Raw genomic sequence first — 19,863 nt, 5'->3', positions numbered from 1 at the left:
GTTACTCTGGTAAGTTGATCTTAGTTGTTAAATAAAGAAAACCCAGATCAACATCATAAAACTGTGTTGTTGTTTTTTTAATCCCAGAAGCATCAATGTTCAGTAACAACCTATTTAATACTTATATATAATACACATAAAACTTTATTTATGCCCCTTTAAAGGGACAGTAAAAAATGTTACATAATGCAGAATTATGTATCATAAAGAAAGCTAAACCTTTTAATGTCAAAGTATAGATTTGTGCACCCAAAAGTATACTTATCATTCATGTATTGCTGCCCACTTTTTTTAAAAAGCCAGTCACAGACTTGCTGTCTAATCCCAAGTGCCGATAGCGCCATTCAATTTAATGTAGCACAATCCTGCACTGACTATGCAGATGGAGCGGAAACACAAAACATTAACCCCTTAATGACAACTGACGTACCAGGTACGTCCTGCAAAAACTTGCAGTTAGTGACAATGGACGTACCTGGTACGTCAGTTGTCTAAGAGAGTGCTGGAAGCGATCGCAATCGCTTCCAGCAGCTCTCAGGGTATTGCAGTGATGCCTCGATATTGAGGCATCCTGCAATACCCTTTAAAAAGCATCCGATGCAGAGAGAGCCACTCTGTGGCCCTCTCTGCACCGGTAGCGATGGGGCCGTTCGTTGGTGGGTGGGAGCTTACAGGGAGGAGGGTGGGCGGCCCATCGCTACCCGGCATCCGGTTCCTTCAAGTGCATTGTGCATGCCGGATGCCGGGAGCGTGCGGGGGGGGGCTGCGTGCACGCGTGCGCGTGCGTGCGTGTGTGTGTGTGCGCGCGCGTGCGCAGCAATCACTGGCACTGCCACCAATGAATTTTGGTAAGAGGGAGGCGGGCAGCAAACAGTTAAAAAAATTTAATAATAATAGGATCTGGTAGGGTTAGGGGGGTGGGGGTACTGGGGGGGGCAGCTACACTACAGAAAAAATGAAAAAAACCCATTTAAAAATAAAAAAAAAACACTTTATTTTTTGGGGAAAACTGGGTACTGGCAGACAGCTGCCAGTACCCAAGATGGTGGCAATTAGGTAGGTGGGGAGGGTTAGAGAGGTGTTTGGGGGGGATCAGGGAGGTTGGGGGTTAAGGCAGGGATCCATCACAGCTGAATAATTAAAAAAAAAAACAAAAAAAAAAAAACACCTTTTATTTTAGTACTGGCAGACTTTCTGCCAGTACTTAAGATGGCGGGGACAATTGTGGGGTGGGGGAGGGAAGAGAGCTGTCTGGGAGGGATCAGGGGGTGGGATGTGTCAGGTGGGAGGCTAATCTCTACACTAAAGCTAAAATTAACCCTGCAAGCTCTCTACAAGCTACCTAACTAACCCCTTCACTGCTGGGCTTAATACAAGTGTGGTGCGCAGCAGCATTTAGCGGCCTCCTAATTGCCAAAAAGCAACACCAAAGCCATATATGTCTGCTATTTCTGAACAAAGGAGATCCCAGAGAAGCATTTACAACCATTTGTGCCATAATTGCACAAGCTGTTTGTAAATAATTTAAGTGAGAAACCTAAAATTGTGAAAAATGTCACTTTTTTTTTTATTTGCTCGCATTTGGCGGTGAAATGGTGGCATGAAATATACCAAAATGGGCCTAGATCAATACTTTGGGTTGTCTACTACACTACACTAAAGCTAAAATTAACCCTTCAAGGTCCCTACAAGATCCCTAATTAACCCCTTCACTGCTGGGCATAATACACGTGTGGTGCGCAGCTGCATTTAGCGGCCTTCTAATTACCAAAAAGCAACGCCAAAGCCATATATGTCTGCTATTTCTGAACAAAGGGGATCCCAGAGAAGCATTTACAACCATTTGTGCCATAATTGCACAAACTGTTTGTAAATAATTTCAGTGAGAAACCTAAAGTTTGTGACAAAATTTGTGAAAAAGTGAACAATTTTTTTTATTTGCTCGCATTTGGCAGTGAAATGGTGGCATGAAATATACCAAAATGGGCATAAATCAATACTTTGGGTTGTCTTCTAAAAAAAATATATACATGTCAAGGGATATTCAGGGATTCCGGACAGATATCAGTGTTCCAATGTAACTAGCGCTAATTTTGAAAAAAAGTGGTTTGGAAATAGCAACGTTCTACTTGTACTTATTGCCCTATAACTTGCAAAAAAAGCTAAGAACATGTAACTATTGGGTATTTCTAAACTCAGGACAAAATTTAGAAACTATTTAGCATGGGTGTTTTTTGGTGGTTGTAGATGTGTAACAGATTTTGGAGGTCAAAGTTAGAAAAAGTGTGTTTTTTTCCATTTTTCCCTCATATTTTATATATTTTTTATATTAAATTATAAGATGTGATGAAAAAAATGGTATCTTTAGAAAGTCCATTTAATGGCGAGAAAAACGGTATATAATATGTGTGGGTACAGTAAATGAGTAAGAGGAAAATTACAGCTAAACACAAACACTGCAGAAATTTAAAAATAGCCATTGTCATTAAGGGTAAGAAAACTGAAAAATGGTCCAGTCATTAAGGGGTTAAAGGGACGTTTCAGACAAAATTGGAATCCAAATGGATGAATTTCAGTTTTGATTAGAAGCATTTTTGTAATATACATGTATAAGCAAAAATGCTTCCAATAAAAGCTATAGCTGTTTTTACTAGAACCATTTTTGCTAATACATGTACAGTATAATGCAAATGTGTTTCTATTTAAAGATGTAATTCAACTTTGTGCATTTAAATTTTGACTGAAATGTCCCTTTAAGTTGAACGGTGTGATTGAGAATGTTGTGATTAGACAGCAAGCCCATGATGCTTTTTTTTTAAAAAAAAAAAGCTGTAGCGCTAAAGAGGACAGCTATACATGAATGATAAGCAAACTTCTGGGTACATAAATCTATAATTTGACTCTTTTTTTTTAAATTAATGGCTAACCTTATGACAGTTGTAAGAATTATGTAATATATATATTTTTTTTTTTACAAAGTTGCCGTTTATGGTGAAAGATATGTATCATTTGTGGGTTTACCCATTGACTAATAAAATTAAAAAAAGGATTGCAACTCACTGCCTGACAAGCCAAGTGGCTAATACAGTATTACAAATGTTGAGCTTTGAGTTCTCTTTTCCTTACACAGCATTTCAAATTACTTTATCAAAAGCCCCTATCCCCATTCTAACGTACTGTTATGTGCTTGTGTCCTGATGCACTGGCTGAGAATTACTGCTCATAAGGGATAAAACAGAAATGCAGCATTGCTCAAGTGGAAGCTGGGAACTCACTTTACATTAATATTACACAGAGGGAAGTCATAGGAGAGGGGGAAATATACAGCATAAATAAGGAGATGATGTGCAAAGAATTACTGCACACATGAGACTACAATGTTTTATTGTTTGCAGCATTTCTCATTATGTATTCTATAATGTGCACTATAAGCACAGACACTGATAGAAATTATGGATTAACCTAATAGATATAGTAATCTGTCATGCTTATGAAACAACACCTACACTACATTAAAGATTTTGTGGATGAAAAAAAGGTTAAGCAAAAGCTAAAATGTTTCCATTGCCTATAGGATAAATGCTACAGCTAAAATGATGGCCAAGGACAAGCCTCTAGAAATCTGTTAATATAAAGCATAGGAATATTCATTTTTCAAACATAAATAATGAATACATTTTAATATACATGGAATAAAAATACCAACACAGAAAACATAGTAATTTGAATTCTATTTTTCTTGTCTTTGTGACATCTCCACCAGTAATTAACTGTACATTTATCACTCGTATTTGTAAAAGTGTAACATTTCCTCATAGTATTTTTGTTTTATTGCTGAGTTTGTGGCCAATTGAGACACTACACTTCATAAAATGCTCTATTCTCTTCACATGCCGTATTTTAGCATAAAAGATATGCAAATCGCACTTTCTACAAAAGTGACCGAAACCATGTATAGAGATTCAAAGAAAAGCTAAACTATGTTAACCTGGACATGTTCTGCATGCAAGTAAAATAGTATATGTCACATATCCCCTTTAATAGTTCAGTGGCTGGTGACATATTTATCCATAGTTCTGCAAACAGAGTTAGCAATATACTTATAAATGTAAGAAACAAGAGGTCCTGAAAAAAGAAGAGTTATCTTCAGACTGACCTTGTTAAATTTGTTTTAAAGGTAAGCAGTCTGAAGTGTGATTTGAGCATTAGATGAAATTGTGCACACAATACCCCTATTTAAAGATTAGGGTGAGAGAAAAGAATGCTCAAATAGCACATAAATAATAAAATAATCATCTTAAAGTTTTAAATTTTACTTTTAAAGGGACACTGAAGCCAGATTTTTTTCCTTCGTGATTCAGATAGAGCATGACATTTTAAGCAACTTTCTAATTTACTCCTATTATCAAATGTTCTTCATTCTCTTGGTATATTTATTTGAAATGCAAGAATGTAAGTTTAGATGCCGATACATTTTTGGTGAACAACCTGGGTTGTTTTTGCTGATTGGTGCATAAATTCATCCACTAATAAAAAAGTGCTGTCAAGAGTCCTGAACAAAAAAAAAAAGCTTAGATGCCTTCTTTTTCAAATAAAGATAGCAAGAGAATGAAGAAAATTGATAATAGGAGTAAATTAGAAAGTTGCTTAAAACTGCATGGTCTATCTGAATCACGAAAGAAAAAAATTTTGGGTTCAGTGTCCCTTTAATAATAATAAGTAAAGTAAAATGACAGCTTAAACAGTAGTGTGTAGAGTACTATATAACTGCCAGAAACAAAAATGTTTAAAAACACAACTCAGTAGACTTGTTTACACTGTTTATGAGCAAGTTGCAATGTTGCCTAGTAAGTGCAAAGAAATATTGTGGGTTTTGGAGGAATGAATTATACCATTTTTAAAGGAACGGCTCTAATTGGGATCAGTGCCCGGTTTCCCCTGCACTTGGGTAGAGCAGCAATGCAATTACTGGTTGTTAAAATCATCCCATCCTTCCCACTGTTTGTAGGCAACCGTAGCTTATCTTAAAGTTTTTAGCATTTTTTAGCATAATGTTTTTAGTCTAAGTACACAACTCCGTTAAAGAGGACTTATTGTGCGGTTTATGGACAAGTTACAATGTTGCCTAATGCTTAATAAGTACAGAGAAATGATGCCGTGTGTTTTGGAGGAGTGAAATTATATACCTTCTTTTAAGAACAGCTCTATTTGGGATCAGTGCCCGGTTTCCCCCTGTATTGGGGTACAGTAACAGTTTGATTACTGGTTATCAACACCCTTCAATCCTTCCCACAACTTGTAAGCAACCATTCACTTATTAATCTTAAGGCTTTTAACGTTTTTTAGCTTAAGGTTTGTAGTCTAAACTAACTGAGTGCTAGTTAAAAAATAGAACAGATGCCCCTGACGCAGTCGCGTTTCACTTTACGCTACCTCAAAGGGGTCTGGCGGGCCGTTTGACAATGATTTAGGTGCTATAAGAACATTCTTTTCTCTCACCCTAATCTTTATATAGGGTTATTGTGTGCAGAGTTAGCAATATAATTTGAATCAATAAGTGAATGTTGCCTATTGAGAATCCATGGCTTTTTTTTCTTTTTTTCACACAGCTTGTTTCTAATTAAACAACCTGACTCCTAATTACTGTTAAAATCAATAGATTTAACAATGTACAAGTGAAACTCAATCATCCTTTTCAGCTGAGCTGTGAATTCCATGTGAGGATTTTTTTCCAATTATGTGAATTTTTAATCACTGATATTTTAAAGTCAGAGTACCCTTAGTTCATTGTTAGAAAACAATTTAATGGTTACTATAAATAAAATAGAATATTTGTGTATTTTTTGAAACAATTAAAATATTGTGTACAATGTAACCTATATTGCAGATTAGTCATAGGAAGCAATTCTTTAATCAGAGGGCCGCATACGGCCTTTTTTAGTCCAATATAAGATGTGATACAATAGACGGGTGTGTAGTATATGGCATTTAGTTGGGGGAAGAACAATTTAGTGTTAATTAAAAGGGACACTGAACCCAATTTTTTTATTTTGTGATTCAGAGAGCGCATGCAATTTTAAGAAACTTTCTAATTTACTCCTATTATCAAATTTTCTTCTCTTGGTATCTTTATTTGAAATGCAAGAATGTAAGTTTAGATGTCGGCCCATTTTTGGTGAACAAACTGGATTGTTCTTGCTGATTGGTGGATAAATTCACCCACCAATAAACACGTGTTGTCCAAGGTCTGAACCAAAAAAAAAAAGCTTAGATGCCTTCTTTTTCAAATAAAGATAGCAAGAGAACAAAGAAAAATTGATAATAGGAATAAATTAGAAAGTTGCTTAAAATTGCATGTTCTATCTGAATCATGAAAGAAAAAAAATGTGGGTTCAGTGTCCCTTTAAGGTGCTTTATAAAGTAAACAGACATGAAACGTGCTCACTACTACCATAGACTAATAGGCATTGTTATTCAGCAATCTTTAATAAGGAAGGCTCATGATGCTTTTATAGGCATAAAATTATTACATTATCAAGCTATGTAGACTTTCTCTTCTTTAGATACAACAATTTGCAATGTCTTCATAAAATAAGTACTTATGAATGTGAAACAAAAAACAAATGCATAATGCATAATAAACAATAAAATATGAAATCATATTTGTTCAAATGAATCTAAAGGTAATAAATTATACTATGGAATCTAATGATGTGATAACTTGTCACCAGCTTTTTGATTCATCTCAAGTCAACCTCATTTTTTTTAAATGTATGTGACAACCCTGATTGTTATTGTATACACCTGCCTTAAAATAGTTAAAGGGACACTAAACCCCCAAAAAATATTTTATGATTTAAGTAGAGAATACATTTTAAACAACATTCCAATTTACTTCTATAATCTAATTTGCTTTATTCTTTATATATCCTTTATTGAAGAAACAGCAATGCAAATGGGTGAACCAATCATACAAGGCATCTATGTGAAGCAACCAATCAGCAGCTACTGAGCCTATCTAGATATGCTTTTCAGCAAAGTATATCTAGAGAATGATGCAAGTTAGATAATAGAAGTAAATTAGAAAGTTGTTTAAAATTGCATACTCTTTCTAAATCATGAAAGAAATTTTTTGGGTTTCATGTCCCTTTAAGATACAAATAAAGAAAACATGGGCAATCAAGATCTTTTTTTTTCTCAATGAACCCAAATTCTGACCTTGTGACTGATATAGTTTAACATTTATATTATGCTGAAATGTTGTGCTTGAATTGTATAGGTTCAATCAAATTTAAAAAAAAAAAAAAAAAATAATCTGTGAATAATTTTATGGACCCTTTTTTTATATTTAAATACAGTATTTCCAGGTAAGTAAAATCTGAGATTTGTATGCTATGAATGTATCCACAGAAATGGTGGATAAAACAGTATTTCAGAATACCAATGGTAACTATATTTTCTTATTTTGTTTCAAAGTTACATACTATAGCTAGATAAAATAAACAAAACATATCAGTTTGTCTTTGGTTTGTTCGTTCACTAATTTATTTTGTAGCATTGTAATATTATATATACAGTGTTAATATTTTTATGGAAAAGTCTCATTTAATTTCCTAGAATACAATCTAATTACAGTTGATGGTTTTCAAGTAATATCAAATTACAATTGATGTAATAAAATTGTGTTGCCCAATGACTAGTGCAGAGCTATATCTCTGATTAAATATTTGTTGACATAACTTTTCTACAATAAATCTCTATAAAAAAGTATAATTGCTGAGGATGACAAAATAGATTGTTCCCTTAAACACAGTATGTATTGGAATCATCTTACTTTTGAGGCAAAGCTTCAACACTTACCTAACAGTGTTATTTATTATATAATCTGATTAAGATACTGTGGTTGAGTGCTATCAGGGCAATTGACAAATGAACTTTCACAATATCCTTCATCTGTTCACTTGCACTCTCCCAGCACTTACAATCCTGAACTATATATTCAGCAGGCATGAAATAGAAGATTGTCACACCATGTAATTTCTACTCAAACTTGTACCCTTACTCTTCCCTTAACTTCCCACATGGATTACCTAGGATAACATTATGCCTTTTTATTTCTGTAGATCTGTTTTGTACGCACTGCTATGGATTAACCATCAAGATCCTTATTCTAATGTAAAATAAATTGCCCACATCTGACACAGAAAGCAGAGTAACACGACAGAGCATGTTTTGTGTTTTGCTTAGGAGGAATCATAAGCACTGTCCATGGTGCTGATATTTCCGCACTTGTCAAATTTAATTTCCAACGGTTACACCCTGTTTGTTTTAAATGTACTTTACAAGGTCTATGCATCCTATATCAGGGCAGAGTCTATTCACATACCAAAAAATATATATTACACTTAAAGATAATGTCACTGGAAATAGAATTAAAGGAAAGTTTGTCTGTCAGTTTATGCATGGTATTTTTTTCTAAATCTCCATGGTGACACTGTACCAGTTATTGCTTCATTAACACATTCCTAATAACGTCAAATCCTTTTCTAATCCCATATGTCTTCCTAATATGGAAGTAACTGCACTAAATGTCCTGCATGGATAAGAACCTCTGTGTAGTCCGTGTAAAAAGATGGACAAGGTGAAAGCAGTGACCAGGTCATTTGGCTGTGCAAGAGATGGAAAGTTTATTGTACTGAAACGTCTGGTCAATTTGGCAGCCAAAACTACACATACTGTATCTATCCCTTTAGTGATTTTAATGTAATATCATTTGCCCCATCCCCCTAGTTATATCATGAACGTGAGTTACCCCCACAATATAAAACAAACCGAAGACCAAAGCAATCATCTCTCATTATATAATGATCTATCACTCAGTTTTACCCAAACATCTGTAGCATCCTTCAACAAAGATTATATTGTTATTTCACATTATTCCAATCAGCCTATGTATATTAAACTACAGCAAAAACTATTATTTGTAAATGTTTTTTAATCAAGACAGTGTAGGTTAGACAATTGGTCCAATTAAGAGAGAATTATAAGATTTAATTTATGTCCTGGCATGAGTGCAATTAATTTAAGTAACATATGCCAACATTCTGTTATCCTTAATAATGATCTGATCTTAAAAAAATGATCCATGAAGTGCGCGTTCTAATATGAATAAATAATTTCATTTTTTTTTTTAATCTAGATTATCTATAAAGGTAGTTTTACACAACTGACTTTTCAATCTTTTTTACACTTCTTGATCACAGTTGGTCAGACAGGTTGAGAAGAGGAAAATGAACAAACAGTACTAACATGAGCAGCCACAACTGCAATAGTGGGTAATTTATCATTAGTGCCATATTATTATTACCTTATTTAGAAGCTTGGTCTTAGAGTCTCATGATATCCTCTATCTGGTGATGGCTTGTAGTTGATGGTCCCCAAATCGCATGAAGACTATTAGGAATAAATTATTTGAATGAAATCTCAGTAGCTGTCCATCCTGCCGAATAACCATGCCAGCTTCAAGCTTTCTCCCCCTCCAAAAACCATATTAACTGATCAGTATTGTCCAGACAGGGCTGTTTGAGTATTAAAGCCAGAACATGAAGGGAGAAAAAAAAGGCATCAGCATAAGAAAAAGCAGATGGAATAAAGTGCTAAAAAATGACACAAGCAAACCTCAGGATAGCTGCAGATTCACGGAATTATACCCATTCTGGTTTGCAATTGAATGATGTGGATTGTGAGCAGTTTGAAGCAGACTTGTAAACTGACACGACACAGCGCCACACGCTGGAGAACAATGGTATTACATGGTGATGTGCTTTAATTTTTGAGCTGCTGAAACGCTTAATAAGTTCAGTCACTGAGACCAATGATGTCAAACTGATCATTTTCCCCTCGGTTTGATCAGCACTGCCAAACGTATGTGATGTATGTATGGCTTGTAGTGGAGAGTTAACAAATACAAATAAACAAACTCAAACTGCAATACAGTCTGAAGAAAACAATATCTAATTTCAGTAAAAAAATACTAAGGTCTGTAGATTTTCTTTGCCTCTAAAAGAGAATATTCCAAGCCTAAATATGACCTTTGTATGTGACAGGTATAGTAGCAAAATGCAATTCATGAAAAACACTTTTATTGTGATAAAATAATAAAACATAAAGATGGCTGTTTAATCAGGTTTACATATAAAAATAAAATCACAATGCAACTTTTAAATGTTTGACATAATTACAATTAACTACATATCTGCAGACATTCTCTTTATAAATTAAACAAAGTAACAATAAGATATACAATAAAAACAACATCTTGTCTCATAAATTACAGTAAAATACATAAATAAATGAAACATACCTGAAATCCAATACTAAAGGTAGAATAAAAACATTTATGCAGGTTCATGAAGAAGAAAAAAAAAACAGACCACTCATAATGAATAAAATTCTAGTGTAAATATATATATTGATATAAATGATAAAATATGTATAATCTAATTCTATACCATAGAAATGAATCTTCCTTTACCTAATAGAATGTCTAAAGAATCCATGTGCAGTGCTCCTCATTACCAGAATATTCAAACAGGAAAACAAGTAAAAACTGTGGCATTGCATGCTGGGAGTTAGCCAATCGAGAGAGAGACACACTGGTACTTCAGATCTGTAGGAACTGGCTGCTTCCACTGTAATCTAGCTCACCTACAAGCTCATTTTAAAACTAAGCTAACACAATACTGCAGCTGTAGCAACAGGAAAACAAAGCCCACTGCACGTGTCTGCCTCCTGCCTAAACTACAAGGTAACAGCTTGCACATTCTCTAACCAGAATCATACTGCTTTCAAATTACTCATATGCAGGAGACTTAAAGGGACACTAAACCCTTTTTTTTTTCTTTCTTTCATGATTCAGATAGAGCATGCAATTTTAAGCAATTTTCTAATTTACTTCTATTATCAATTTCTCTTCATTCTCTTGCTATCTTTATTTGAAAAGGCATCTAAGCATAATAACCTTACATTCCTGCTTTTTCAAATAACGATAGCAAGAGAGAAGAAAAAATGATAATAGGAGAAATGAGAAAGTTGCTTAAAATTGCTGCTCTATAAGAATCATGAAAGAAAAATGTGGGTTTAGTTTCCCTTTAACCCTTGCTTTGCTAGAGATCTGGAGCATTGTGAGCTAATCCTGTTCTCTTTATTTCTGACTTCGTTATGTGACCAATAGAGAAACTGGGAAAGATGAGCAATGTGAATACAGAAAGAGTAAAGTCTCCTGATTACACTTTTAGGCAGTTTGAAATATATAATCTGACTCATATTTACTATGTAGGGCTAAGAACATTTCTTTTAAAGCAACCATCCAATAAGGTTATCTCCAATCTTTTTTTTTTTCCATATTTTTTTTTTATTGAGGTTATAAGAATAATACAACATAAATGAAATACCATGAAATATAAATGACAAATTATATGACAAAGAGATATACATTGAGTAAAGCAAAAGTATTACATTGAATATGTATAGGTAGTCATCTTGAACCTCTATTTTATGTTGTTGTCTGTAATGGGTTCTTCTATCAAAAACCCAGCCCAGCCTAGCTTATGGGTACAGAGAGGAAATTGACATTGGAAATGGTCACTTTTGGACCAGAGTTTGTTTTTGTTTTTTTTGGGAGGGGGGAATTTCAGCAGGCAGGAGCCGCTTTGAATAAGACAGGGAGGGGTGAATGGGGGGCGGAGCTAGTTAAATTTGTAGGGTGGGGAACAATTGAGGAGGGTGGATGTTTTAAGCAGCACTATACTTAACCCTTGAGATGTTATAGTAAAGGGAAAATAAAGGAATAAAAGGCCCTCACTATTCTAGTGCGTAGAGGGTAAAAATAATTAGAGGACTTTAGGATGAGTCCCTCTCCTGGGGAAATGCCAATTTTAGGCATTGTGGGTAAAAGGAATGGGGGTATGACCCGCAGGCAACAAGTACCGGTGGGAAAGGGAGGAGAGGGAACCAGCAAGGACAGGTGATTTGTCCTAACATCAAATTCAGCCTAGGTAGTACACTTGTCTAATAACATAAGTATAGCAAGGCTTGTAATGCATTCCTCACAGGTGACTTTGGTATATGGAAGATGGGAGTTATAAATGGGGATAACATAGCGATTAAACTAATAGACCGGCTGTCTCTGTTAGACCTCAGATGACATGATATTGACTGGCCTATGTAGTATACCCCAACAGTTACTATAGTATTACAATAACTGAAGGGTTAATATATATGACACGTACAATGCTTGGACCTTATGATAATGTATTATTTAATAGCTAAAGAAATAGGCGCCCTATAAGGTACTAATGTCATCATGAGGGAATAATATAACAGAGCATGCTGAGAATAGTTTACATTAGTTCTAAATATAGATGACAAATGTGTGGATAATATCATATCAGTCGAGAAGTATAGGAGCCTATGAGATATTTATAGTAATAGCGTATAGAACTAATATCATATGTATAATGGGAGTGAGAGAGATCCACTCTAGTTAGGACCTTAAGAGGGGGTGGTGTAAGTTGATGACTCTGTTAATGTACCCTCGCCATAATAATGCCCTGCCACAGAAATTAATTAGTTTAGTTGGAAATCATAATTATCTGATGTCTTAGATATTCCTTTAGATAGCTAAATGCAGGTGTGGTATATAGTGCAGTTTTCACAAATAAATGGCTGTTAGGATTCTCTCCACACCTCCCTTAATAGCAAATTATACCCATGTATATTGTTAGGTATCCTGCAATATGGCTGTAGAGCTCAGGGTATAGGGGAATTATGGAGAGGTAAAGCTATAGCAGATTCATGAACAGTACTGTAACCGGATCAAGCTAGTGTGAAATAACATATAAACCTTTTAAAACAGTTAGAGCTGCTCAATAATAGAAGTAGCTATATATAAATAATATGGGTCTAGGGGTTCAGTAAGGTAAGAGTACCCTTATGTATACTTTTTTAAATATATCCCCTGTAGATATTCTTTAGAGGTCATGTAAACAGGAGTAGCTTCAAAAGAAGCATAAGGAGAGTAAACCTATTCTGGGTCAGCACACATGTAATGTTAGGGGTTGACAAATCCCCTCAATGAAGGTACAAGTTACATAAGAAACAGTAGTGGCTAAAATATACAAACATTCGAATATACCTATAAGCTTCTAATTCTTGTAAACCCTAAGAGAATCTAAACAGTAGACAATAAACTAGTATGAAATCAGAGTGTGGTTTACATAATATCATCCTGTGCTGTAACCGGAACAAGCCGGTGCGAAATAACATATATACCTTTTAAAACAGCTAGAGCTGCTCAATAATAGAAGTAGTGATAGATAAATAATATGGGTCTAGAAATTCAGTAAGGTAAAAGTACTCTTATGTATACTTTTAAATGTAGTCCCTGCAGACATTCTTTAGAGGCCATGCAAACAAGAGTAGCTTCAAAAGAAGTATAAGGGGAGTAAACCTACTCTGCAGTCAGCGCATATGTAATGTTAAGGGTTTACAAATCCCCTCAGTGAAAGTACAAGTTGCATAGAGAACAATAATGGCTAGGATATACAAACATTCAAATATGCCTATGAGCTTCCAATTCTTGCAAACGCAAAGAGCCATAGAAACCTGTTTGCAGGTCTTCTCATATAGTGGTCCTCTTCATCGAATTCTGTGGTGGCAGAGCAATTTAGGAGTAAGATAAGTACCCGTATGTGTGCTCCGCTAGATCCTAGGCTTGGACGTGTGATGGAAAGAAGCTATGGATCTTAATGCAAAATGTACCTTTGGGTATTAAGATTAGAGTCTAGTTCAATCTTCTTCCTGATGAAGTATTTCATCATTTGGAGGATGCCACACTGGTGCTGTGGAGTTAAGTTCTTTGGAGTTATTCTTGCGTCTGGCATTAGGATCTGTAGGGATCGTCAGCTTCAGATTGTGCAGCAATTTAAGGCCTTGTTCCAGAGATGAGATAGAATATGATTGATCCTCATGCTTGAAAAAAATCTTCACCGGGAACCCCCATCGATATTTTATATCATGGCGTCTTAGGGCATATGTCACCGGTTGGAATGATCTTCTTTTAGCCAAGGTGTGCGGGGATGAATCTTGAAAGATTTGCAAGTTATGGTAAGGTTTATTAAGAGGTTTATTATTATAAGATGCTTTGAGGATCTTCTCTTTTGTTGTGAAATAATGGAGTCGAATAATGACATCTCTTGGAGCATCAGATGGTGAATTACGCAGGCGTAAAGCCCTGTGAGCTCTATCAATTAGGAGATCTGAGTCAGTGGTAGTGCCCAGAAGGTCTTTAAAGAGGCCATTCAAATAATTGGCAAGATCAGCTGAGGTTATCTCTTCCGCGATGCCTCTAATCCGAAGATTGTTTCGGCGGGATCTATCTTCTAGATCCGCTAGTTTCGTCTTTAGATCAGAAATTTGTTCAGCCAGACTCTGAGAATATGAGAGTAAATTAGTGTGGTCCACAGCCAGATCTTCATGTTTTCTTTCCAAAGTTTCAGGTCGCTCACCAAGTGAGGAAATATCACGTTTAAGTTCACTAACTGACTGGCGGAGGTCCTGCCGTAAAGAAGTATAGTGAGTGTCCATTTTGTCTGATAAAGTTTTAATAGTGTCCAGGAAAGTAGATTGCGAGAGAGTAGCTCTACCTTTACAAGAGTGATCTCCTTTCAGGTTTCTGTGTATAGAGGCTGTAGAACCTCTAGTGTCCTCATCTGAAAGGTCTGGATCCGATGTATTTTTACTGTTGAAGTGGTCTGTGAGAGTCCTCTTGGGGATCTCCTGATGCTTCTGCTTTCTCTTTCCAAAGTGCGCCATGTTCGGTAGTACTCTCTCTCAAAGGATTCAGGAGCGTGAGTTATTTCTATGCTAATACAGGAGGCTGGGGGGGTTCAACCGGCACCTCTCCTGTTAGAGGCTTAGCCCAACATTGTATACTGCAGTATGCAAAGGAAATGTGCCAGTTGAAGAAGGTCTTAAAACATTTATGTGTCTAGAGTAGTAGCCTCAGATCTCGGGAGGTGTTGCAGGACTAGGTGAAGCTGGATATGGACTTGTATTTTCTATTGACCCAGTAGTTTAAAGGCGGGACCTCTCCAGGGGATATGCCACCTCTGGGCGAGCTTGGTAAAAGGGAGGTGGGTATGACCCACAGATCACCGGGTCTGCGGGAAAGGGAGGCGAGGGGCCCTTGTGTGAAGAGTAGTGATTATGGGGTACAATACCTCAAATGAGGATGTATTGCATGTGTGGGCTTCTTTTTGCAAGGCAGTTATTGTCCCCCAGGTGGTTCTTCTGATTCTAGAAGGATAGGTGATGAGAATAGATACTCCTGTGAGGGTAAGTCACAAAGTGAGGCTCTGAGGCCTATAACAATGCTGTAGGTAGGGTAGTATGAGAAATCCTCTCCCAGGCCTCTCTTAAGTAGTTTTTTGCTATATTCAGCCTGTTGTTGTAGAAACTGTTAGTGTGAATCTCAACCAGCGTGTCTCCAGCAAGCCCCGGGAATGTAAAAAGGCAATCAGTTTAAATTATGCAGTACTGTGTTTGTAGCTAAGAAGGGTGACGGTCTGAATATGACACTTTGACTCACAGGATTCCCTTTAGTGCATTCAATAATTGTTGTGCAGGGTATAATAAGGATGCTGAAGCCCTATGGGCTACACAGCTGCTATGTGGTTCAATATCGCTTACCCTGCTATCATCAAAGGTCCACTTGTTCTCTGCCGTGAAGGAGGTTGTATTCAGCCCAGGGTATGATGATGATGCGTTGTGGCCGGGAAGATGGCGTCAATTCACGCCAAAAGCACTCTGCTCTTTCCAGAAGGCTGGGGGCCTCCAGGAGATGCCGTGGACTCACCGGACAAGATCTGTTGTGTCGGCTGCTTCCTCCCAGAGTGTCCGGTCAGAGAGAGGTGAGGCAAGTGGGGTGTCCCGTAGGCGTGTAGATGCCGGTCCAGGCTGTGAGGCGTCGTCTAATGTACCGGGGTTAGGCAAACTGATATGAGCTGCACGCAATGTGAGTGATGTCGGGTAAACTCTTACTTTAGCCTTGTAGATTATGATGGTTCCCCGTTTGTTTGTAACCAGGACATAGTCAGGATGCCGCTGCGTAGTGAGTCACTATATAAAATGCTAGGAAAGGCAGTAAAAGTCCCCCACATTCAATATTACTCAAATGGAGATATAAAGAGCACAGGGGATAATATTTGGGGTAAATAATTCCCATGGGGATGGGAAAGAAAGGTGAATTAAGGAGATATTATATGGAGAGCTTCTGTTGTGTGCGACCGCTCCATGTGGTTGCTAGCTCCGCCGCCAGGTTATCTCCAATCTTTTTACCTCACTACTAGAGTAATTCTCTAGATGGTTCCTGTACCTATAGCAGTGATGGCTAACCTTGGCACTCCAAATGTTTCAGAACTTCATTTGCCAAGATGCTCGAGTGGACTTCAAAATGCCTAAGCATCATGGGAAATGTAGTTCGGAAATATTTGGAGTGCCAAGGTTCCCCATCACTGATCTATAGCAATGTGTGTCCACCAGCTGGTGATTATAGATACAGGCAGTAGACTGGGTTGCCCTGTTGCTCCTCCCTGCTCTGAATGAGATAGCAGCCTACATTAGGGGGGGGCATTTATCAAGATTGCAGGCAGACACATTTTCAAGTACAGATCCTGTCCCCCTGCAATAGTTACTTGCAATGCAGCATTACATGACAAAATTTAACATTGCACAAAAGTTTTCTTGTGCAAAACTGCCCCTTCTCTCGTATAACCATTTGTGCAAGAGCAGAGCATGTCAATCACCTTAGAAGAGGAAATGTTGGGTTGAATAAAGAAGCAGTTTCTGCTTCTTACATTTTGTGGTTGCAGGCTCAATCATGCTAGCCTGCACAGCAAAGCTTCAAAAAGCTAGAAAAACAGCTTAAAGGGACACTGAACCCAATTTTTTTTCTTTTGTGATTCAGATAGAGCATGCAATTGTAAGCAACTTTCTAATTTTCTCCTATTATCAATTTTTCTTCGTTCTCTTGCTATCTTTAAAAAAATAAAAGCATCTAAGCTTTTTTTTGGGTTCAGGACTCTGGATAGCACTTTTTTATTGGTGGATTGGTGCTCCATTCAGTTTAGCTGTAGTTCGTGTGTGAGTCTTATTCAGTCTGTAATCAATGTTACTAAAGATGGTGGTTATTAATGCTACCCAGAGCTCAGGCTCCACAATCTTTTCAATTCATAACAATAAACACATTTTATTTAACCATTGCTTGCCAGAACCAAAAAACTGAAATGTTTTGAGAATTTGGGCTCCATTTAACCATGGCTAGACTGACAAGGGTGGCTATCTCCACCCCTGCCCCCCCTGGCATCATGGCTAGGGGGCATTTATCATTGCACAAGCTGGATTTGCACTGAGGTTAGTGTGTGGCACTTTTACAAATCTACTCTGAAAATAGCCGAATGCCGCTGGTGGCCACAATCTTTCCCATTTTTGACCTCACAAAAATGTTGAATTCACATCCATAATTATTAGTCTGAAATGCAGAATGCTTCTATGGAGAGCATGTGCTACTTGTATATATATATATATTAAAAATGAGAGATTACACTCACTGGATTTGCAAAGAAAAAGCAAAACAACTTTTAATCCTTCATAATACTGGTACCAGTTGCTGTTCAGAGAGAGAGAGAGAGAGATACTGTATATAGCAAATTTAGGTACTGTCTGTGTGCAGTGGGCTTTGTTTTTCTATTGTAAACAACATTTCATTAGATTTGTTTGTTTGTTAAAATAAATGTAATATAATGTATTCAATAAAATAGCAACTCTCACTTTATGTAGGTCTTCCTGACAGAGGACTGCCTCTTGTTTCTACCGGGAGGACGCTTGATAGTTGCCTAGGTAACCTACATGCCTCCTCCCATGCCTGTAACACGTAATTTGTGCAGACCTGAATATGGTGACATATTTTTTAGTGCGACAGCAGTATTAGTGTAAGTTTTGGTTTTCATTTAGAAAACAGGACGGAAGCTACTTCTCATTTTGCTTTTCAGAAAAGCATATTAACAGTAGCTTAGTTTAGCTGTGTGCGCACTCATGAGTCTGAGAAGGAAATAACTGCTAAATGATTAAGAAAAAAAGTATGTTGTGGTCGTTAAGGGGTTAAAGGGACAGTTTACCCAAAATCTTTTTCTCCTTTAATTTATTCCCAGTTGTCTATTTTACCTGGAGTGAATTAAATTGTTTACAAATAGCTCAGCAGCCATTATATTGACATTTGAAATAGCTGCTTTAGCCTGCGGTATCCCTACCTATATAGAACATTTATTTTATACCTAGGTATATGCTATTGAGAAACTATCACCTAGATTTAGAGTTTGGCGTTAGCCATCAAAACCAGCGTTAGAGGCTCCTAACGCTGGTTTTGGGCTACCGCTGGTATTTAGAGTCTTGTAGGTAAGGGTCTAACGCTCACTTTCCAGCCGCGACTTTTCCATACCGCAGATCCCCCTACGCCATCTGTGTATCCTATCTTTTCAATGGGATCTTTCTACCGCTGGTATTTAGAGTCGTGGCTGAAGTGAGCATTAGAAATCTAACGACAAAACTCCAGCAGCAGAAAAAAGTCAGGAGTTAAGAGCTTTCTGGGCTAACGCCGGTTCATAAAGCTCTTAACTACTGTGATCTAAAGTACACTAACACCCATAAACTACCTATGCACCCCTAAACCGAGGTCCCCCCACATCGCCGCCACTCTATTAAAATGTTTTAACCCCTAATCTGCCGACCGCACACCGCCGCCACCTACGTTATCCCTCTGAACCCCTAATCTGCTGCCCCTAACACCGCCGACCCCTATATTATATTTATTAACCCCTAATCTGCCGCCCCCAACGTCGCCTCCACCTACCTACAATTATTAACCCCTAATCTGCCAACCGGACCTCACCGCCACTATAATAAATGTATTAACCCCTAATCCGCCTCACTCCCGCCTCAATAACCCTATAATAAATAGTAGTAACCCCTAATCTGCCCTCCCTAACATCGCCGACACCTAACTTCAAGTATTAACCCCTAATATACCGACCGGACCTCACCGCTACTCTAATAAATTTATTAACCCCTAAAGCTAAGTCTAACCTTAACACTAACACCCCCCTAAGTTAAATATAATTTAAATCTAACGAAATAAATTAACTCTTATTAAATAAATTATTCCTATTTAAAGATAAATACTTACCTGTAAAATAAACCCTAATATAGCTACAATATAAATTATAATTATATTGTAGCTATTTTAGGATTAATATTTATTTTACAGGCAACTTTGTATTTATTTTAACCAGATACAATAGCTATTAAATAGTTATTTACTATTTAATAGCTACCTAGTTAAAATAATTACAAAATTACCTGTAAAATAAATCCTAACCTAAGTTACAATTAAACCTAACACTACACTATCAATAAATGAATTAAATAAAATACCTACAATTTTCTACAATTAAACCTAACACTACACTATCAATAAATGAATTAAATAAAATACCTACAATTTTCTACAATTAAACCTAACACTACACTATCAATAAATTAATTTAATACAATACCTACAAATAAATACAATTAAATAAACTAACTAAAGTACAAAAAATAAAAAAACTAAGTTACAAAAAATAAAAAAATATTTACAAACATTAGAAAAATATTACAACAATTTTAAACTAATTACACCTACTCTAAGCCCCCTAATAAATTAACAAAGCCCCCCAAAATAAAAAAATGCCCTACCCTATTCTAAAT

General features: G+C 36.6%; 1 protein-coding gene across 1 annotated transcript in view; it reads right to left on the bottom strand.

The window, feature by feature from the left end:
- Nucleotides 1-9,667, bottom strand: part of KCNJ6 (potassium inwardly rectifying channel subfamily J member 6) — a 623,969-nt gene extending 614,302 nt beyond the window's left edge. Inside the window, exon 1 of the mRNA XM_053705934.1 lies at nucleotides 9,368-9,667. The gene's annotated coding sequence lies outside the window, so the exon portion shown is untranslated. The remainder of the gene's footprint in view (nucleotides 1-9,367) is intronic.
- Nucleotides 9,668-19,863: the final 10,196 nt, after the last annotated feature.

Source organism: Bombina bombina, chromosome 3 (genome assembly GCF_027579735.1).
Source record: "Bombina bombina isolate aBomBom1 chromosome 3, aBomBom1.pri, whole genome shotgun sequence".
NCBI classification, from domain to species: domain Eukaryota; kingdom Metazoa; phylum Chordata; class Amphibia; order Anura; family Bombinatoridae; genus Bombina; species Bombina bombina.
Note: the sequence above shows the minus strand (reverse complement) of the source record. Positions and strands in the feature narration are given on the sequence as shown.